Here is a 23,999-nt window from a genome sequence, read left to right as displayed (position 1 = left end):
AGGAACTATTAAGACATAGTTAAAAAAGAAGAAGTTTGTTTTATTTAACGACGCCACTATTAAGACATAGATACGGAAATAGAAAGAAAATGACTAAGCCCACAGCTAAAAGCTGACGGGGAATGATAAGTGTGTGGCACGGATAGCCACAAGAGACAAGCACCTGTCGCGGTTGGAGAGACAAGGACTGGGATGTGGAGGTGGACAGCGAAATAAGTTGAAAGATAGGAGAAGTTGCCAGATCGGGAAGAAATGAGATGAAATTCAAAGGAGAGAAAGGAATGGAGTTGGAGAGACAAGGACTGGGATGTGGTGGTGGACAGCGAAAGAAGTTGAAAGATAGGAGGAAGTTGCCAGATCGGGAAGAAATGAGATGGAATTCAAAGGAGAGAAAGGAATGGAGTTGGAGAGACAAGGACTGGGATGTGGTGGTGGACAGCGAAAGAAGTTGAAAGATAGGAGAAGTTGCCAGATCGGGAAGAAATGAGATGGAATTCAAAGGAGAGAAAGGAATGGAGTTGGAGAGAAAGGAATGGAGTTGGAGAGAAAGGAATGGAGTTGGAGAGAAAGGAATGGAGTTGGAGAGAAAGGAATGGAGTTGGAGAGACAAGGACTGGGATGGGAGTTGGAAAGAGAGAAGGAATGATGGAATTGGAGAGAAAGGAATGGAGTTGGAGAGAAAGGAATGGAGTTGGAGAGAAAGGAATGGAGTTGGAGAGAAAGGAATGGAGTTGGAGAGAAAGGAATGGAGTTGGAGAGACAAGGAATGGAGTTGGAGAGAAAGGAATGGAGTCGGGAGAAATGAGAAATTCAAAGGAGAGAAATGGAGTTGGAGAGACAAGGACTGGGAGGAATGGAGTTGAAAGAAAGGAATGCCAGATCGGGAGAGAAAGGAATGGAGTTGGAGAGAAAGGAATGGAGTTGGAGAGACAAGGAATGGTGGTGGACAGGAAAGAAGAGATAGGAGAAGGCCAGATGGAGTTGGAATTCAAAGGAGAGAAAGGAATGGAGTTGGAGAGAAAGGAATGGAGTTGGAGAGAAAGGAATGGAGTTGGAGAGAAAGGAATGGAGTTGGAGAGAAAGGAATGGAGTTGGAGAGACAAGGACTGGGATGTGGGCAGTGGGATAAAAAAAAAAAAAATAGGAAGGAAATGTTTTACTTAACGACGCACTCAACACATTTTATTTACGGTTTTAATTATGGCGTCGGACATATGATTAAGGACCACACATATATTGAGAGAAGAACCCCGCTGTCGTCATTTCATGGGTTACTCTTTTCGATTAGCAGCAAGGGATTTTTATATGCACCATCCCCCACATACAGGATAGTACATACCACGGCCTTTGATATACCGGTCGTGGTGCACTGGCTGGAACGAGAAATAGGCCAATGGGCCCACCGACGGGACTCGATCCTAGAGCACGTGAATTCAACATCCTAGATCGATCGCGCATCAGGCGAGCGCCTTACTGGATACGGAATCTTGTAGATTTAAAATTAGAGGCGACTAGTGCGGTTAGTTTTACTATTGCGATAGTAATTAACCAGTGGAGCTAATTTTAATTAGATTGATAGTCTTGCATGACCATCTATATTTTTGAAAATGAAAACAAACAAATTAATTTAGTTTCTGTTGTTTTCTGTATTAAGATCAAACAGAAAAAAAAAATAGGAATACATTTTTTTTATTGCGCTGCACATTATTTATTTACTTTTATTAAGAATAATAGTAAAAAAACAAAAAACAAAACAAATAATAATGATAAAACAAAATTAAAAAAAAATCTTTGGAGATGCAGGGCATCGATCCCCGTACCTCTCACATGCTAAGCGAGCGCTCTACCATCTGAGCTACATCCCCACACAGAAGCTACTATCGAATTATAATGTTTGTATAGTAGGCATACTCGGATACGTGCTGTGACCTAGACGATAACGATGACATGTTTACCTCTTTATTCTACTCGTTTTATGTTGAATTGCCGTGTACAACAAGGACATTTCGTAGTTGATCTTGTTCATCCCTGGACGTTTCGTACTCGCTACCTTCTTCCGGGTATTGTAGCAGATCAGAGAACGGTCTTCAGCCTCAAGCGTTTTTGAGATTTTTCTTGTTCTGTGTTACATGACATTGCGTTTTGTGCATATTATATGTATTACATGACATTGCGTTTTGTGCATATTATGTAACTATGCTTTATAATTTCCATTTTTATTGTAACAATGTTTTATTGGTATATATTTTTGTTTTATTTGCTGTAATAGTAGACGTCTTTTTGTAGACGTGTGCTCTTACCGAGATGGAGGATGTTACACAAAGAATATCTGAAACAGGCTTTATTTCCAGATTGCTTTATTTCATAAGATTATGTGATTTGTACGGAAGCGTATTACACACAATAAAATAATTCTATTTTCCAACATTTAAACTTGGCAAAATCAAGTTTTGTCTTGGAAGAATCAAGTTTAAACTTGGAAAAATCAAGTTATGGGGAAAGTGCCCAAAACGCCCACACTGGCCACAGTGCCTAAGAAGCCCACTACTATTATCCTGTTCAATTATTTAGACCCAAAGTTTTTTTGCAAATGTTACGTTTATTTCCTATTCGATATTTGTTTTCTTTGCATTTACATGAAAACAAACCCAAACCCCGACAGGTTTTATATACAAATCATCATATAAAATGCACGAAGTTGACTTAATTCCACTTTTTAAAAATCTGTGTGTGTTCGAAATGCACGTTATTTCTCCTATAAATAACTAAGGTCATTTGCATATCAAAAGCATCATTCTATAGTGCGTTTCAAACTAATGTTCGGTTCTATCGTCCTATCCGCACAAATCGTAATATGACCTATATTTAAGAAAATATCTGTAAACATGAAGCAGGCGCGGATTCAGGTGGGGAGTTCAAGTGACAAAACCTCAGTTTGAAAAAAAATATGTATCAAATATTATAATTATATTGTGGAATACACAAGCGCGCGCGCTGAAGGGAGAGACAGACAGAGAGAGAGAGAGAGAGAGAGAGAGAGAGAGAGAGAGAGAGAGAGAGAGAGAGAGAGAGAGAGAGAGAGAGAGAGAGAGAGACGTGATTTATGTAACGACGCACTCAACATATTTTAATTTATGGTTATATGGTTATAGGGAGAGAGAGAGAGAAGAATATGGTATGCATGCGATTGGTGGAGGTGTGACCCTCTGCACAACCCCAACCCCACTTAAGGCTCCTTTTGTATATGGAGCGGGACGTAGCTCAGAGGTAAAGCGTTCGCTCATGGTAGGTCGACTGATCGATCCCACATTGTGGACCCATTGGGTTATGTCTAGTTCCAGCCTGTGCACCACAACTGATGTATAAAGGCTGTGGTATGTGCTATCCTGTCTATGGGATGGTGCATATAAAACGTCCCTTATTGCTTATCAAAATTGCTTATCGGAAACAGTGGGCCATGTGGCGGTAGCGAGTTTCTTTCTCACTGTCATAATGGCCCTTAACCGTTTTGTCTGACGCCACATAAACGTATATCAAATGCGTTGAGTGTGTCGTTAAATAAACATTTCTCTCGTATGTATGTGTAGTCTATATGCATTTCTAGTCGATTAGTTTATAGGTTGTTAGGTTGTTTGACAGTGAATGATATGGAAATAAATTATTTTTGGTGTTAAATAGTTCATGCATACATTAAAGTAATACTCCTGATGGGTATGGAGAAATAACTTAATCAGTCGACGAACTCATTTCTTCATCACTATCTTCATTAAGGGGGACTATCACGGGGTATTTTATTTCTTATAAAACTATTTTGTTTTCTAAAATCTTCTTCGATCTTTATTATATGTTTAACTGCGTCAGAGAAGTGTGTAGGTGTGACAGAGTTCAATGCATGTGCAAGTTCTCTCCGCACCGTGCTCATTTAACCATCATTATGACGAGCTATGTGCCCTTTGACTTGACTCCAGATCAGTTCTATCGGATTGAGTTCAGAATGTCTTGGCGGCAGTCTTAGACACAAGTGCCCATGACGTTCAGCAATATCATCAGTAACAAATTGCTGTGCATAAAGAACTGGCTTTGTTATGTTACTCTCAAAAGGTATATTTTTGTTTCGTAGCCACGACTGAATTTCTTCCTTTTTAGCGTTTAGTGCAGGACATCGTGTAATTTCAGTTAATTTGTTGTGGTAGCTTGCGTTATCCATGACGATAACAGAAGGTTCTGGTAGAGAAGGCATAAGTTGTTCTTCAAACCATTTGATGAAATTGTCATGATTCATCTCACCATGATAGTCTCCGTCTGTTTTTTTTAGCCTCAAAGATCAATTCACAGCCATCTATCAATCCATATTTATCACAGCCAGCATGACAAATAATAAGTCTTTTTCCCTTCCCAGTCACCGAACAGAGTTTAGGAACTCGATCAGCAGCGTCTGATTTCGGCAGGTGATTGGCGGTACTAGTGCCCGGGTGGATATCTGTTCAGTGGTGGGATGTTGTGTGGTTGACATTCACCCAGGTCTCATCTTGATACACTATTAAATACCCCTGTTCTCGTAAACTGGATATTTCATGGAGATAGGACAGTCTCCTGTCTGATATATTGGCGTCCTCAAAAATCACTTTTCCGGTTGTAGACATATGTTGGTATTTAAAATCGAGGTCATGGAGTGTTCTTCGTAAAGTTGATATGGATATGTTGATTCCACATTCCTCCCTTAAAGCCACGTTAATCTTATGTAATGTAGGTAATTCGCCCTCTCTATAAAAATCTGTATACTCGTCGTCTAATAACATCTTTATCAAATAAATCGATGAGTTTTCGGTAGCGTTTTTTAACAGTGATTTCTGTGCTTGAATTCGTAGAGCTTAGATTTTTCACAGTTCTTTTTACTGTTGAAACCGAAACTTTAAGTGCAGCGGCAACTCGATCGACAATTCGATAAGAAGCATACCTAGGTCTACCGCGCTGATATTCATCTTCAAAATAATCGAAAACGTTCTTAATACACGATTTTACATCAACTGAAGTGTTTTTCGATTTACCCATATTTTTCCTCAAATAACAATAACAAGAATGTCGACTAATACATTTTCAATGAATTTATATACCCTACCTAACTTGTATTTTACGTGGTTTACACATTGCTACAATAGCACGTGCAGTCATAGATCGAAATAATGATGCTATTGACCAAGCAATGCTATCGTATTTTGAACATTCAGGGCTGTGTCTGCGGGATGAAAAAGTGATTGAACCCATACGAGTCCGAACAATAGCCCTTTGGTTTTTCGCATTACAAATGTAACACCCAACCCCCAAACCCCAGCCCCTAGCACCACCCTAAATACTATATATATATATATATATATATATATATATATATATATATACGTATGAGTTCCCAATTTAGAGGCAAATTAAATAACATTTTTATTATTATTTGATGTTGGTGGCCTTTGACATTTTATCCCCCCCCCCTGGTCTTCTGGGTCCGGCCCTGCATTAAATTTATTTATAAATTTGGAAAGCACATTCCTGTGGTGTGTGAGGTGATTTGTGTTTATTACTGTGCTACACCTCAGTTGTGTTAGGTTAGGTATGGTATGCTAATATAGAATTGATATAATAAAATAAAAATACATAATACATTAGCTAAATTGATTAAATATAATGCACCTACAAGAAAGGGTTACATGTTCTGTTTGTTTACATCTATGTTTAACGGAAAGATTAGACAATGCTGTTACACACTGCAAAACAATAATAACCTTGATTTAGTGAAACAAGCTATAATGGCCTTCACGTAGCCTCAGATCCAAATGTTTTGATATGCAAATTACCTTAGTTATTTATAGGAGAAATAACGTGCATTCCGAACACGCAGAGATTTTTAAAAAGTGGAATTAAGTCAACTTCGTGCATTTTATATGATGATTTGTATATAAAACCTGTCGGGGTTTGGGTTTGTTTTCATGTAAATGCAAAGAAAACAAATATCGAATAGGAAATAAACGTAACATTTGCAGAAAACTTTGGGTCTAAATAATTGAACAGGATAATAGTACTACCATTTTCGTGCAAATTCCGAAAGATTAATGTGTAATTAGAGACCTTAATTCTGTGATATTGTGCAATGCATACCGATAGCCAACGAAGCAGTGACACCAATTAAGAAACTATTTTTAGATAACTTCAAACTGTGATATCTGACTAATTTTTATAGATAGCACGTAACATAATAAGGGTGTCCATCATAAGCAATCTCTTTTGTACATATTTTTGCAATAAATCAAAGAAAATGAATCTCCATAGCCTATTTAAGCAATGCTCTTCTAAACTAAAAGCGTGCTTGTGCTCAAAACGCACATCTCTTTTGTTCTTAAAACGCACAGTGGTGTGCGTGTTAAGAATAGAGGTGTGCGTTTTATGAACATATTAAGCTGTTGTGATTTAGTTGTTAATTAGTATTACATTAACTTTAATTAACATAAAATGCTGATTGTTTATTTTACTAAACACTTTCAAGAGTCAGTGTTGTTATGACATTTTTACATTTGTCTTTTAAATGAAGGTAAGGATACACTGTTTTAAATAGAATCTGGGATTGTATTCCATGTTTCAACACCGAAATGTTTATACAATTTAGTGTTGGGTCTTGGCAATACAAGATTATTATGCATTGCTGATCTCAGGTTGTATTTATTTGCAAGTATGAAATAATCACTTATATATACATGTGTCAGATTGTTCAACGCCTTATATACTAATGTACCCGTATGGTATGTGCACCTATAATCAAAAGGTAACCACTGTAATTCCTTAAAGGAGAGGACAATTAAGGCATTTGGCCTGGTATGCATATTCAACGATATATAATGCACATTATTGCTTAATATCAACACGTATAATCGTATAGTTAATTAATAAAACGGTTAAATGTGATGGCTATTATATATAACAGGTGCAGCCATTTTGTACCATCTCAGTGAGTACGCCTTCTGGCGAGTTGGTGGTTACGTAATACTTAACGCGTAACGTCAGGGAAACACAATCTACCTTGTTTTTGCGGGATGATAAATAGTCATACATTGCAATGTTCTGTAATAATACACATCCCAGTAAGCCAGCAATAAGAATATCCAGCACTATATATATATTAGTTTTCAATACAAAATAAAATACCATTGTCAAAGTGGCTACACAACAAGTCGAAACAATTAACAATGTTTTGCCCATGCATTAACCTGCGTACTGAAATGATACACGGAATGTTTTCTTAGTTAATTGGTCTAAGCTGTTTAGTTGCTTCTACCTGTGATTCTTGATTGGCAGGTGTGTATTTGATTGGTAACCAGACGAGCCAATTAATTGACGATGTCTAGACATAAAAATACATACGGGTATTGTGGAATATTACCTGTCGCCCCTAAAATTGTAATGGACATGGTTTATTACTGTAAATAGTTCTGTAAAACTATTGATTAAGTAGACTTTTCCATCTGAAAGGACAGAACTGACCAATTACGTAGTCCCAAAGAAAAGAAAATTATCACTTGGGTATCGTGAGTTGTCGTTTTTGCTCCAACGTAGCATATCAATAGGCCTAATTTTGTACATTTTTCCTTTGGATTATTTAACAGAGAAAAATACTATAACCCCATTTCGTTCCGTTAATGCAGCTTGAAAATATTTAGTTAAATAGTTTATTATAATATTACGTCATTTATGCTGTTTTACAAGTCAGGTTGATCAAAGAGAAGCGCCTTGTCGAAAATTACTGCTTTTGTTTACACTGTACATACAGGTGATGGTCAGGAGATGACGTCACTTCGCCCCAAGCTGGCCTCAGACCACAATTAATTTCGCTATATGTTTCTATATAGCCTTAGTGGCTATAACATTTTTATTAATATCAGCAGGCCAGTGAAGTTTTGTATGTACCTTTGCCTGCATGGGGGACACATACCCTGAAAAGGACAACCCCTGTTGTCCAGCTCTTTCTCCCAGCATATTGGTTTAAACAGACACACCCTCTAAACCAGGCCGGAGTACACCCATTTTACACAAAAAACACTACTTTTGCATGGGCCGGAATTACCACAAACAAGTCTTCAATGTCAGCAAGTTACACATGTTTACAAACTACATGCTATCCCCTGTCACTTCAGTCAAACAGTTGCCACTTCATAGCTGTCTGCCATGAAATAATCACAGTCAAACAGCAGACTACTTGCGCGGTCAAATTTCCGGATTTTGGACAACCAAATGGGAAGATAACTGTAATCTGAGGCCAGCTATCCCACCGGACGTCACAAAAACGAAACAAAATGGCTGCTCCCAGTTAGCAGGAATAATCATGCTTTTTTTATTAACTCTAAAATTACGCATTTGCTAAAATGTCAGGATGTGTTGGTGGTCCGGGTATGCATCTTTCCAACACATAAAGCTCTTGTTTGGGTTGACCCTACCTTTAAAGCGATCTGCTGAAGGAGTTAGCAGTGGTTTATCAAGGATTAGCCTAGCCGCTCTTTTTTGTAGCTTTATTAATCTGTCAACGTATGTTTTATTGCAGCGACCCCATGTTACTGACCCATAATCAAATATGGGAAGAATATATGCATTACAGAATAGAGATTTTGATTCTGGGGTGAGAAATTTGCTAATTCGTCTAAAAAAAGCCAGTTTAGATGAAACTTGTTAGAGTCCTAAATGTTTCTGGCAATGAGCAGGTGATATAGGGTTATTATTGATATTTAGTTGCAGCTGACCAGTTTGGCCCAAGTTTTGCTGTGTACCAATTAAAGGAACATTCCTGAGTTTCCTGCAGTTTTAAAGTTGTTATCGACTAACAGAGACTTTTTAACGATTGTAATTACATATCAGATATATTTTTCTGCATAAAATATTAGTGGCTGTATATTAAACATGTTTCTGATCGTTCTAATATTTGTACTAGGTTAAATTTCATTTTATTTCCTAAAATATAGTTTTTTCATACATACAAATTATTTGAAGACAAAATCCAATTTGGGCTTCTTAGAAATATTAAGATGACCAGAAACCCATTGAATATACAGACACTGATATTCTAAACAAGAAAATATATTTAATATGTATGTTTAATCGTAGAAATATTTTATGAGTCGGAAACATCTTACAATGCAGCAAACTCGGGAATGTCTCTTTAACATACATGCAGTTTTAGATGGGTTTATAGACATGTTCTTATCGATGCACCAAAAGTTTACGGCATCCAAGTTTGTTTGTAACGTAGCCTCTATTACAGACAAATGTCTGCCAGATGTAATGTGTCATCTGCATACATATCTACACTGACATTTTGGTAGGAGAAAGGATAAGACTAAAAAGAAAATTAATCATCAGAGGTGGGTTCTCTGCTCAGACAAGAGTCAGAACACGTGGTGGAGCAAGGATAGGCAAGGGGTATGAAGATGGTAAGGAAACAGCGCCCGCATATTTTTGTATTTACTGTCACGAGAAGTACAGTAGCATCCACCGCCAGAAGATCGCCTTTCCATTGGCTACAGTGCCATACAAATTCTAAAAAGTCGGTCCAGACTATTTATGAAGCATGTGGACAATGGGTTTTCCTGTGTTGTGACTTGTGCTGTTAAATCGCAAATGTAGCAAGTATATCTGTAAGTATACGGGCTGCTGTTAGACCAGGAAACGTTAAATGTTAAAATTTTTATTGTTACATGAATTTACAATAACACATTTTGGTTACTGAAGTCTAATAAGAGTTAAGTGTTGTTTAAGAGGTGAGAGCCTAGAGTGAGCCTTTTGTAACCATTGAAGTAATACAAAATATGATGGGGTGCATCTTGTGAACAGAGGGGTACCTCTTGTGAACGGTGTTCACAAAAGGCCCACTTTATGCCTAATCCTATTTTTCTGTCATTATTTAAGAACAGAAACTAATATACACGTATCATTCCCATGATCCAAACATGATTATTAATTAAATCGGCTGTCATAGTTTGTGTCGTCATAAACACAGACTTTCGGGATATACAGGTCATCACTTTTAAAGTGGTGTCTTTTAGGCTCTTTCCCCTAAACTTGAAAAAATCAAGTTTAATCTTAGAAAAATCAAGTTTAATCTTGGAAAAACCAACTTTAATCTTGGAAAGATCAACTTTAATTTTCAAAAAAATCAACAACCTTTAATATATTGAAATAGAAAGAACCTTTAATATATTAATTAACAAACTAAGTTTAGATAGAAATATCACACAATTATAATAGGACCACATATGCCTTCCTAGAATTAACAACATTGAGCCAACGTTGGCCCAACGTAAACCGACCGTTGGCCCAACGTCGACTGCCGATGTTGGCCCAACGTAGACTGCCGACGTTGGCTCAATGTTGGTAATTCCACGTTGCACCAACGGTGTACCAACGTTGTACCAACATTTTCATACCGCGTTATATATAGTTAGCCCAACGTTGTGCCACCATTGGGCCGATGTAGTTAAGAATAACAAAAGTACACTTGTAACATTTATTATCGAACTACATATCAATCTTGTTCATCATCTTTTTCGGATTCCGACGACGTCTCCATGGCTGCCGGCCTCGCACGGTGCCTCTCCTTCTCAAGTGCTGCAATGACAAATGCAGAAGATAACGAACTTATTTAAAATTATACCACTGAATAAAACGTTTATTCATGTGTATTCAGTATACGCAAATATAACATCAGGGGCGGATCCAGGAATTTTAGCAGGGGGGGGGGTCCAGTCTTGAGCCTTTGAAGGCCCCCCCCCCCCCCCCCCTCGATAGGAAATTTTCATATTTCAAGATAGCTTTAGATGGATTTGAAGTATATTCCCGTTATCAAAATCCTGCTTGTTGGTCACGAGCAGGGGGGGTCCAGACCCCCTCGACACCCCCCCCCCCTGGATCCGCGTCTGAACATTTCTCTCAGGTTAAAATGAAAGTACTTAAAGTTTGTTTTGTTTAACGACACCACTAGATCACATTGATTTATTAATCATCGGCTATTGAATGTCAAACATTTGGTCATTTTGACATATAGTCTTAGAGAGGAAACCCGCTATACAGTTAAACCTGTTCTGGCGGTCACCTGTAATCAGCGGTCACCTGCCTTAAGCGGCCACGTTTTCCCCTCCCAAACGATTTATAATGTAAATGCACCTGTAGTAAGCGGTCACCTGTCTAACGCGGCCAGCGGCCACCTATATCGAATCAAAAATCGCTAAAATACCTATATTAAGCGGCCACTGTAAATGTATGCTGTTATATAAAAGGAATATTTTAACAACAGCAATAAGGTACAGCAAATAACCGATCTTCACACCTTCAGGAATACTAGTACCCATTCAGTCCCGACATCTCAGCTGTGTATCAGTGAAGAAAGTATGACTCTGGAATGCATCTAATTGCTTCTGGGCAGGCTACGCTTGACATATTTAGAAGTAGGAATTAAATAATTAAATGGAAAAAACCCCAAAACTTGTCGAGAACGGTCAATTTAATACATGCCAGTTACATTTTTTCTGCAGGAGACGTCAACAGTTAATTTATAGTCAACTGTGAAGTACACATCCGTTAATTAGCAGTACAGACGATAAAACAAGACATAACAACAAATGTTTTAAAGACTATACGTGGCAAACTGTAATCAACGGTCACCTGTCTTAAGCGGCCATTTTTATCTACTCCCATGTGTGACCGGTTAAGACAGGTTTGACTGTATGTATTTAGAAAATTTGTTTCTAATTTTCATTATTATTCATACTTACCTAGAATTCTCTCACTTGCCGGATCTGCGTAGTGCTATCCTTGCACGGGCTACCTGTAACTTCATTATCGGTTCAAAGTCCACCCAGACCCACCGAGGGAAAGCCTCAAAGGGGTGGGTGGGAGGTATAGTGGACAACAATTCCTATTTTGGACAAAACCCAGTCTTCTACAGCTTTCCATAAAGTATTAACCTGAGTGCATTCATAGAATAGATGTTGTAAGTTTCTGGGAAGTTATTACAGAATATGCACATATTATAATCTATATAATGAATCATATATAGAAAAGTGTTTGTTGCTCAAATCCGATGTAGGATGCGATACCGAAACCATAATAAAGTTGTATCGTTAATGCTTTGGAAAGGTAATTCATAGTATTGTTCCCAATCACTTGAGTCAAAATTAAATCCTTAATTTCTATATTTTATCTGCGCTTTTGGGATTATGCGTTTATGGTTGAGTATGCAATACATGTCCGTACATCCCTGTTTACTTTTCAAAACAAGTCTTAACCTAAAAGGGAAAATTGGATTATACACGTTTTTGAAACGATCGTCCCTTAAATCACTGAATGTTGATATGAATTATTTCACAGCATTTATTAGTGAAGCATAGCTAATGAAATTTGAATAGACTTCTTTCTCATTCCACTGCGCATGTGCCCGTTGCGGAGTTACTCGAGGACGCAAACCGCGAGATTTCGCGAGATCTCGCCAAAATAGACCTATCTGCAAATTGAGGGGCAAAAGCAATGGGAGGCCACGACCATTGTTCAATTATTAACTGTTCCAATCGCATATGTCCGGGAAATTCGTTATCCTTCCATCGATATCCAGCCAATGGATATCGGAAACGTTTGTGGGTAATCGTTTCACGTAGAAAACGATTTTAATGTTACTCTAAGTACGAGGGTTTGTTCGGCACATTTTGTAGTAGGTACCGCAGACCAAAACAAAATTTAAATTTTTTTCTTTTCTTTATGGTCATAGTTTCATTAAATATGTTGCTCTTATTGAAAAAACATCACTATATTATCCAAATGAAGCAAAATAAAGTCGTAGTAGCCTTGTACTTCTGTGACCAAACATGGCCGACATGACGATTTTAATTATGTCATTTACGTCCACTTTTGTAAACCAAAAAATAACAGAGAAATTTCTGTTGTAAGCTTATAGATGTTACAAGCAGTTATCAATGTTGCATCTCTGAAAATTTCAAGTGAAAATATAAAGGTTTACTATTATTTCTGATAACATATGTATTCTTGGGGTAGGTTCGAAACCGCTCCAAAATGACAAAAACACACAGAAATCTTGGAATACGTAATTTAATGACGTAATAATTGATGCAAATGTTACATCAGAATAACATTTTCAGTTCACATTTATTTACGCTTATACAATAATGTACATCTAGACCAATAATAAAAAGGAAAACATAAAGGTTTAGATCGCAGATGGAAAGTGGATACACGTTACATAAAAAATAAGCTTCTTGTTTCAAAATATTTAATATATATATATATATATATATATATATATATATATATATATATATATATATATATATATATTTACCTAGACTCATAATAATATTGAATACTTGAAGATTTCAATAAAAGATGCAATAAAACTTATCATATGTACCAGTCTTTTAACTCAAACCAGTAAAAACTTATCACACGACGAATGCCAATGATTGGCCAATATGTTTAATCAATTTCTTACATAAATATTTACATACTTTACACCTTCAATATCATTATTAGAAACAAAGCAATGTAAGTAGCCATATTTCACCTTTGAAAGGAATGTCCAAACACTCGTACAATATCAGAAATGTAAATTTCTATCCAGAAAAAATATCCCCAAAACATATTTTAGCAGCTGAAACACTTAAGGCATGAGACAGCAGTCACACATGTGTGCTAAATAATTTACTAAATGCAGCTATGATTATTTTGGTTCAATAAAGTGCTTTATAAAAACAAATTCAAACAATGAATTATTATAAATATAACTATATACCACTTTGAATTATAATAAAAAATTTATGGCTAGATCTACCAAATTTAGCATCCATGAAAGAGTATTAGTCTAAATTTGTTGATGAATTATTGTCACACACTTCATTTCTGTTCCAGGTTCTGTCACAATTGGAAACAGAAAACATAACAGCATCAAGCTTGAAGTATAATTGAATCTACTGAAAGTTGTCTCATAACCACGTGTACTCTCCCACTCCGTTTCCATTTCAGGTTTCTCCATAGACACACAGAACTACCATCGACTGTCCACATACATCCATATGATTGAAATAATCAAACACGCTTCATAAATCAATATAAACATATTATACATAAGCACATAACGACGGCTAAAAGCAGCTTTGAATACATACAATTCGATCCACCACCCCAATCCTTTAAAAAAAAAGAAAAAAGTAATACTTAATTGTTGGCATACCGGGTATTAGCTGGGGGCATCAATTAAAAATCTACAGTGTCTTGATTGCAGTGATTTAGTTTCAAACTAATTGTCTCATTGCTAGCCCCTAAGTAACTAAAGTCTAAAAAGAAAGAAGTGTTTTATTTAACGACGCACTCAACACATTTTATTTACGGTTATATGGCGTCAGACATATGGTTAAGGACCACACAGATTTTTTTAGAGGAAACCCGCTGTCGCCACATAGGCTACTCTTTTACGACAGGCAGCAAGGGATCTTTTATTTGCGCTTCCCACAGGCAGGATAGCACAAACCATGGCCTTTGTTGAACCAGTTATGGATCACTGGTCGGTGCAAGTGGTTTACACCTACCCATTGAGCCTTGCGGAGCACTCACTCAGGGTTTGGAGTCGGTATCTGGATTAAAAATTCCATGCCTCGACTGGGATCCGAACCCAGTACCTACCAGCCTGGACCGATGGCCTGCCACGACGCCACCGAGGCCGGTAAACTAAGTCTAAGTTATAGTATAAACGACAGGACCTGAGGTGACACCCTAACAGTTAATTGAATCGTATATGAACGCTAAAAATATATAAAGTACATTTGAATATAGTTATAAATCTTCCACTGTGATAGTTATCCCCATGGGCGGATCCAGGAAATATGTTTAGGGGGGGGACCAAAAAAGAAGGGCACATTGACTCGTCAAAAGGGCACCTTACTACAAGTTTTGATATTTACAATTAATATGAATTCCTACAGTTCTACGTCATAATATACTAGCAATAATGAAGTAAATTGGCGTCACTCGCGTTAGAACCTGCAATGGGGCCCCATTGAGACTCAATAACACAGACACATATCTGCAAGCTTGCGCACGTACACGAAAATCTTGATTTCATTTATCTACAATATAATTATTGTTTACTTAAAAAAAAAAAAATTCTACAAACAAAAAGGGCACTTGGACATTTTGAGGGCACTTGAACAATTTTTGGGGGGGACGCGTCCCCCTGGTCCCCCCCCCTTGGATCCGCCCATGATCCCTCGTCTCAAGAAATACACGTCCCGTGTTCAAAATGTTGTAGCACAAATACACTGTTTCATCTATCAGACAGGTTTTTCGCTTGTATCGTAATTTTGTTGAGTCAGTTGATCAGTGTTCACGTTGTCTGAGGCAATTGTAGATGGGCGTCTTGAGTTCGAATCCAGTCACAGTCAGTGATGGTGTTGTCGTCTGTATAAACGCATACATGGTTTTTGGCTACATGAATGTCAAGCTTACATTTTAAATTTAATTTACTTGTTATTAAAAAATAATAATAACAATTGATAGGTATTGAAATAAGTACATGTACATTTGAGTTAGCATTTAGACCCTTGAGGTCTCAGTCGCAGTGTCAACTCTGTCGGGAGACCTGTGTGTCATTCACCCAAGAGCTCCGACTCGTATATTATCTGTATCACCATGTTGATAATTTATTAATCATGTTTCATGTTTGGAAAGTAAAATACAAGAAACTACATCACCAACTTGAGACGTCTGTTCATTCAATTAAGATTCAAAAATTACGCTGTGTTATTACTATACAACACACGCCTAAAACATACATTATTATAAGAATTCAGTAGCATTTCCGCATCATTCATTCTTATTCATGTACGGCGGTTCTTTATACGATCCAAATAGTACTTCAATGCCCGCACCAGGCAAAGATCGAAGTCTATCCGAGTTGTCAGATGAAAGCGTACGAGATAAACTCAATCTAATTAAAATTAGCTCCACTATTACATGTGGATCTAATGTGGTTTTGATTGGTGGACATGAGCTCCAACTGGCTGCTGTTAGATCCACATGTAATAGTGGAGCTAATTTTAATTAGATTGAGATAAACTGTGAATGACAGTAGGGGGAAACTCTTCTCCCGGAGCCTGGGTTTAGCAACACTATGTATGTACTACCCTGTCTGTGGGATGGTGCATATAAAAGATCTCTTGCTGCTAATCGGAAAGAGTAGCCCATAAAGTGGCGACAGCGGTTTTCCTCTCTCAATATCTGTGTGGTCCTTAACCATATGTTTGACGCAATATAACCGTAAATAAAATGTGTTGAGTGCGTCGTTAAATAAAACATTTCCTTCCTTCCAAATCATGCAAAAATGCATGGATCTCACTGATCCGACGACAAGCCACCAGTGAGACCAGAAACAGAGTCTTCCACGTCAAAGCGTGAAGACTAGCAAACGTCAACGGCTCATAAAGCGCACCCTTAAGAGCGTGTAACACTAGAAAGACATTCCATTTCGGAATATGGAAGGTCGTTCTACCGTGGTTTCCAATGATTTAAGTAAATCATGCAACACCAGGTTCGTGGAAAAGTCACGACATCCACATTGCGTGAAAATCGCCGCTCTGTGACTTTTTACTCTCTGGACTTTAAGTTTCCTTTCTTGGACCAACCCCAGAAAGTACTCCGCTAAATCGTTAAAGTTGGCGATAAGGGATCAGAATCTTGTTCGCTCGCCCAAAGATACCCAAGCATGCCAGTGACACTGATAAACCGAATCTGTAGAACTGCGCTTCACTTTGGAGACGAGGTGAGCAATTCATGTAAAAAAAACCTCTGCTTCGCAAGGAAGCCCTGATAACCTCCACGCGTGAAGGGATCACACCGCATTTTCAGCCAATGAGGGACGCCCAATGAGCGACGTGCAGACGAATTTAGTTCTATGAAAAAGAGTACCTCTCTTCTTTATTTTATTATGTTGGTGTCTGAACAGACTTGACAGTATGATTATGAAATATTGGAAGGGTAACATTGCCTCTTGATTTTAGCATATCAAACTGACAGATGCATATCTGCTAAACTACATGCAAGACAAATGTTTACAGTGCCTGTTACATATTTTTAACGAGAGTTGCCTCCCCTCCATTACTCCATGTCCCAAGGAGTCTGGATAATTGAAGTTGCAGATGGCACCATACCATACCACCCCCCGCCTGTTACCAACTACGGTTGGACTGCTGGTGCTCCCTTGCACCTGCCAGTGCAGGCGGCCCCTCCTTCACCCACCCCAAACCTTTCCTGTCCTTAGACGGAGGAACCGGCTGATGCCGGTACTTGTGCCCAGGACAGGCGTGCGCTACAACAGCTTGCTCTGAATGTGGACGTTAAACCATTTTCCATTCCATAATACTTCATCAATTTTACTTGCTTTAACCCTGTCACGGAGGCTGTTCTCTTCATTTCAGGTAGTATATAGCACCTACTGTTAATAGTTTAGTCAGTGCTTGGCTTTATGTTTGTATTGTCACCAATGTATAATCAATAGTGGTGAGATGCCTGAAGACGGAGAACCTCCGGCTTCGGATGCCACACCGTCTGTCTGAGTCTCTCACTGAGCAGATCGGACAACGCTGGTAACCGTAACGGGACTGCCACTAACAGTGACAGGAGCTGTGGAAACCAGGGCTGCACCACCCACAGAGAAGGGGCGAACCCCCCCCCCCCCCCCCCCCCCCCCCCCGCTGAAGCAAACGGTCCGCTTTCAGAACGAAAACATACAGGTTTATACTTATGGAGCTTCTGGTGGTGCAAAAACAAAATACAAAAAGGTCCACTTGGTTCATATTCGAACTCCCCCCCCCCCCCCCCCCCAGGTCCAGATAACGCTACGCCCCTGCAGAGATCAGTGTCACGTGACAAGGTTGCTCTTCCACCTTGATCAGCACCTTGCCGAGTAAGACTGGAGGAGGGAAGGTATGAAAAATCCAGTCCCATCCAATCCATACTCAAGGCGTCGTACTCCAACGCCAGTGTGTCCGGTACCGGGGACACGAACACCGGCAATTGGTTGTTCAACCGTGTGGCAAACATGTCCACCTGCGGACTGCCCCACACCCGGAGAACTGGAATGGAATGAAAAATGGTTTACGTCCACATTCAGAGCAAGCTGTTGTAGCGCACGCCTGTCCTGGGCACAAGTACCGGCCTCAGCTGGTTCCCCCGTCTAAGGACAGGAAAGGTTTGGGGTGGGTGAAGGAGGGACCGCCTGCACTGGCAGGTGCAAGGGAGCACCAGCAGTCCAACCGTAGTTGGTAACAGGCGGGGCGAGGGGGGGGGGGGTTGATATGGTGCTATGTAATTTGGAATGTCCCGTAGGATTAAGCCAAAGGGAAATGAGTGCGCAAAATTAACAAAATTAACAAACACATATAATTTTAAAAGCACATTTTAATATATGTCTTCTTTTTTTTCATTTTTAACTCTTTATTTTCAATATGAAAAATAGATGTGTTATAACAGGAAGGCGTTCCCACTCAGATTTAAATATAGTATCACAAGATCTCTTGATAAAATACAATAAAATCAACTTTGTATCACAGATCAGATTAATAAGCACAAAATATTTCAATCGCTGATTGACATAATTTTCTGGAAGGTTCACAGCTAAAATACATAATGCAATGCAACGCAAAATTCATACTGTTCAATCACAATATCTCGTCAGAATGTGTAACCAATTGGCCGAAGTATTCCGAATATTGACGATTCATGATTTTCCGTTCGGAATACATCGGCCGATTAGCTATGTAATCACTACCATGTTCCTTTATTGCCTACAACATCATTCAAGCCATCTGGTTATAATGAAATACGGTTAAAAGCAAACTGATACACAGGACAGTGGCGGATCGAGGGGGGAGGGGGGTGACAGGGCCCCGTGCTCCCCCTAAATTTTGCGAGTTATAATTTTATTATATATTCATTTTCATTGTTTACGACCCCACCTCCAAACCTCCCCCAAAGTTCCCTTGGCATTCCGCCTCATGTTATTGCCCCCCCCCCCCCAAATAGGTTTTCTGGATCCGCCACTGCAGCATATCCAGACCCAGACACTCACTAAATATTACAACACAAACCCCGTTACTATGAATAAAGGGAATAGTTGGTTAACTAATATTGGAAATCGGTTGGAATTTGTTATCATCAATCATCGCTTTAATCGGTGAACACGAACCGATTACACAACACGAACCGATTACACGATCAGTTAACACAAACTGATCACACAATCGGTTAACACGAACTGATTACACAGTCAGTTAACACGAACCAATTACACAATCGGTTAACACTACACAATCGGTTAACACGAACCGATTACACAATCGGTTAACACGAACCGATTACACTATCGGTTAACACGAACCGATGACACAATCGGTTAACACTACACAATCGGTTAACACAAACTGATTACACAATCGGTTAACACGAACCGATTACACAATCGGTTAACACGAACTGATTACACAGTCAGTTAACACGAACTGATTACACAATCGGTTAACACGAACCGATTACACAATCGGTTCACACGAACTGATTACACAGTCAGTTAACACGAACTGATTACACAGTCAGTTAACACGAACTGATTACACAGTCAGTTAACACGAACTGATTACACAATCGGTTCACACTAACCGATTATACGATCGGTTAACATTACACAATCGGTTAACACGAACCGATAACACAATTGGTTAACACGGACCAATTACATGAACCGATTACACAATCGGTTAACACGGACCGATTACATGAACCGATTACACAATCGGTTAACACGAACCGATTACACAATCAGTTAACACGAACTGATTACACAATCGTTAACACGAACCAATTACACAATCGGTTAACACGAACCGATTACACAATCGGTTAGAATCATATGAACACAAGGATTTGAATTATAAAAAACACGCACCTATTAAAGAGACAGACCCTAGTTTTGACACACTACGACGTATTTTTCACTCTTAAAGCCAGCTTTTTTATCATTTAAAATAGAAGAACTTATATTTTATTATGTAGAATATTCATTTTCATACATCTGAAGTGGTTCTGATCATCCAGTTTTTTGTAATACCATAAAATGCATTTTTCACAATTCTAAAAAACGCACATTCGTATGATAAGTAATTTTTAGACAATATTTCCCCGGTTAAACATCACAGACTTTAGCTTCTCTCTGTTATGATCTTATCGAAATGTGTTACACGTGTTTATATTAACTAAACTTAGTGTCCATTTTCACGGGATCAAACTAGGGTCTGCCCATACAAGCGATCCTGTCTGAAGTGTTAAAAAGACTCGGCAAATAACCGCGTTAAAGGGACATTCCTGAGTTTGCTGCAATTTTAAAGATGTTATCGACTAACAGAGACTTTTTGACGACTGCAATTACATATCAAATATATCTGTCTGCATAAAATATTAGTGGCTGTATATTAAACGTATTTTTGATCTTTCTAATATTTGTACTAGGTTAAATTTCATTTTATTTCCTAAAAAAGATTTTTTCGTACGTACGAAATTATTTGAAAACAAACTCCAGTTTGGGCTTCTTACAAATATTAAGACGACCAGAAACACATTGAATATACAGACACTGATATTCTAAACAAAAAAATATATTTAATATGCAAGTTTAATCGTAGAAATATTTTATTAGTCGGAAACATCTTACAACGCTGCAAACTCGGGAATGTCCCTTTAATTCACACTAAACAAGCACACAAACAATCAATCAAGCATCGATATTGGTCATATTAGAAAAGCTACCACGCAAACAACACGTGTGTGTGTGTGTGTGTGTGTGTGTGTGTGTGTGTGTGTGTGTGTGTGTGTATCCAGCCACACGTACACATAAACAAATTATATTATTACACACCCGTTGGTGAGCACACCATACGTTATATTTGATAATACAAGGTTGTTAACACATGCAAGTGCGTTAACAATTTCAAGACGTACGATTGGCTGCTCCTAGGTGATGACCAGGTCACCAATGCCATATATCCAATAAAAAAAAACCCAACACGATGAAAATCGATTACACTGTGACGTATAATTAATCTGACAATCATGTGTCTGTGTCTGCAAGTGCAACCGGCTGTAAATATCTTTTAGTCGAAAAAGATGTTAAAATTTGCTTAAAACCTGGTTTATATATGTAAGAAAATTAGAATAATACGTTCGTGTCCGTTAGATAGCATTTATCTCACAACTCATTGTTTAAACAACGTATCAAACTCGCTTTGGTTTGTACCATACAACGTTCCCGCATTTATATTACCAGAACACCAATAATCCCCCCCCCCCCCAAAAAAAAACCTTCACCCCCCCCCCCCCCCCCCCCCCCCCCCCCCCCCCCAAACAACAACAACAACATAACTCCACCACAAAACTCAACCCTTGGAAATTAACCTTTTTTATGTCTTACTATATCGCCATAAAACCAGAGCCACGTTTCACTAAAGGATCGTACCTACGATAGATTGTAGCGATTTACGATCAGTGTTACGACTGGTGTACCTAATATTTACATTGGTTTTAAAAAAAAAAAAAAAAAAAAAAAAAAAAACCCCACCAAAACCCCCCCAACCCAGACAACGATTGAAAATCTCTGAGAGAAAATACCCCCCCCCCCCCCCAAAAAAAAAAAAAAAAAAAAAAAAAAAAAAAAATTTGGGTTCCGACAATTACTAACTTCGGATGGATAACATTAAATTGGAAAACCGCGAACAAATTCGCCTGGTGATTTCAAGGGCAATAATCGTCGAATGCATAATATACGAGTTATCTCCCTTAGTTTTGTATGAAGCTCATAAATAACCCCCAAAAACACATTAAAAAAGAAGAAAAAAAAAGAAGTAAAAGCATTAGAATACATTAGATCCGTTTTAAAACAAATTATTATTGATTTTGTTTTATCTACTAGTGGCTTAAACTGCCTTACACCGGTTGTAAATTCATCATATGGGTAGACATTGGTCAGCTACGTCGCATCGTTAAAGGGTATAGATCCCCCCCCCCCCCCCCCCCCGATATCGCATCAGTAGGTTTCGTTTACGACGATCTTAATGCTAGATCGCATAGTGGAACGAAGCCCTGTTTATGGTCACGCCCCACCCGCACCCCACTCGTCTAAACAAACTCAATAACATACCTTGTAGACGAGACTTTGACGAAACTATCGAGGATACGAAGGTGTGCACCCATAAACAGCGTCCTTCATCCATAATCGTATATAACAATGGACATTAATAATAATAATGATGATAAGCATCATCATCATCATCATCATCACAATCTCACATCTTCTCCGATTTTACCCTGCATAAAACAACCGCGGTAGTCACAGCGGACATGGCTACGTAAACATTATCATCATCACCATCAAGCACAGGGAGCAGTTATTGTTCAGTATTACGTCGTATCTTGCTTTAAACACGTTTCTGGGATCACTACACGATTGTAAAACATTAAACAGAAACTAGTAAGTACTTTTCAGTTAAAGGCGCAGACCCTAGTTTCAGTCCCCCCCCCCCCCCCCCCCCGAAAAAAAATAATGGACACTAAGTTTGGTTAAGTTACAATTCTGTAACACATTTGGATAACGCTACAGGAGAGTGAAACAAGAGTCTGTGACGTTGAAACAGTGAAATACCGTTAAAAATATACTAAAACTCGACTCCATAACTATTACTTCTCTGACGCACGTGCGTTTCTAAAAAAAAAAAAAAATGAATTTTGTGGTATTAGAAACACCAGGATGACCAGAAAAAACTTCGGTTGTACGGAAATGGATAAGCTAAACAATAAAATACAAGTAAAGTTTGATTTCAGTGATCATAAACGGCCCTAATAGTGAAAAATATGCCTTAATGTTTAAAAACTAGCGTCTGTCCCTTTAATAAATAAAACAACCAAAATCGTTTCCTGATCTAGAGACGAAAGAAACTTGGTCCATCATGATAATCACGATCATCATGAATATTATCACCACCCGACCCTGGACCTTCTTTCCTCGAATCAACAAATGCAAGACCTAGGAACACAAGTGATGATTGTCACCGACGTTATCATCATCATCATCATTATTATTAGCCCATGTCATATTTGACAGTGCTTTCCTAAGAACAACGGAAACTGGACATAGGGTGATGTGGTTATACAGCAATAATGAACAGTCATCAATCATCATTGTCATCGTCATCATTTACCAAAATCATCATCATCATTTACCAAAATCATTATCATTTACCAAAATCATTATCATCATTTACCAAAATCATTATCATTTACCAAAATCATCATCATCATTTACCAAAATCATTATCATTTACCAAAATCATCATCATCATATACCAAAATCATCACCATTTACCAAAATCATCGTCCATTACCAACATCATCATAGGCGTACGGGCTCCTATTTTTGTAGGGGCGGGGGGGGGGGGGGGGCAGGCTGGCTTTTGCCCGAATTAAACGAAAATGCCCGAATCTGGATGACAACTTTATATTCATATTAACATTTCTATCAAACAGCTATATAGGCTTGCAAACGAATCGCTACGTATTTTTATATGGATTACACCTAAGTTTGAGGTTAGAATGATGGAAATACATGGTAAAAAGGTGTCAGATTAGCACGTTTTACCAGAATATCTGTATAATTTCTGCCCGAATGCTAGTACGCTTATGATCATCATTATCATCAATTACCACCATCATCATTAATTACCAATAATATCATCATCATCATCATCACTCATATCTTCTACGAGACAGCTTATAGGCACCACCACCATCATCATCGAGATCATCATCGTCGTCACCATCATCATCATCATTCATATATTCAGCAGGATAGAGCTTATAAGCACCATCATCAT

The 23,999-nt window shown here is 38.3% G+C and overlaps 1 protein-coding gene across 1 annotated transcript in view; it reads right to left on the bottom strand.

The window, feature by feature from the left end:
* Positions 1–23,593: 23,593 nt before the first annotated feature.
* Positions 23,594–23,999, bottom strand: part of LOC121386880 (beta-1,3-galactosyl-O-glycosyl-glycoprotein beta-1,6-N-acetylglucosaminyltransferase-like) — a 52,556-nt gene continuing 52,150 nt past the window's right edge. The window contains exon 4 of the mRNA XM_041517912.1: positions 23,594–23,999. This exon is cut by the window's right edge and continues 415 nt beyond it. The gene's annotated coding sequence lies outside the window, so the exon portion shown is untranslated.

The sequence above is a fragment of the Gigantopelta aegis genome, chromosome 12 (genome assembly GCF_016097555.1).
Source record: "Gigantopelta aegis isolate Gae_Host chromosome 12, Gae_host_genome, whole genome shotgun sequence".
Taxonomy (NCBI): domain Eukaryota; kingdom Metazoa; phylum Mollusca; class Gastropoda; order Neomphalida; family Peltospiridae; genus Gigantopelta; species Gigantopelta aegis.
This window is presented reverse-complemented; position numbering and strand designations above follow the sequence as displayed.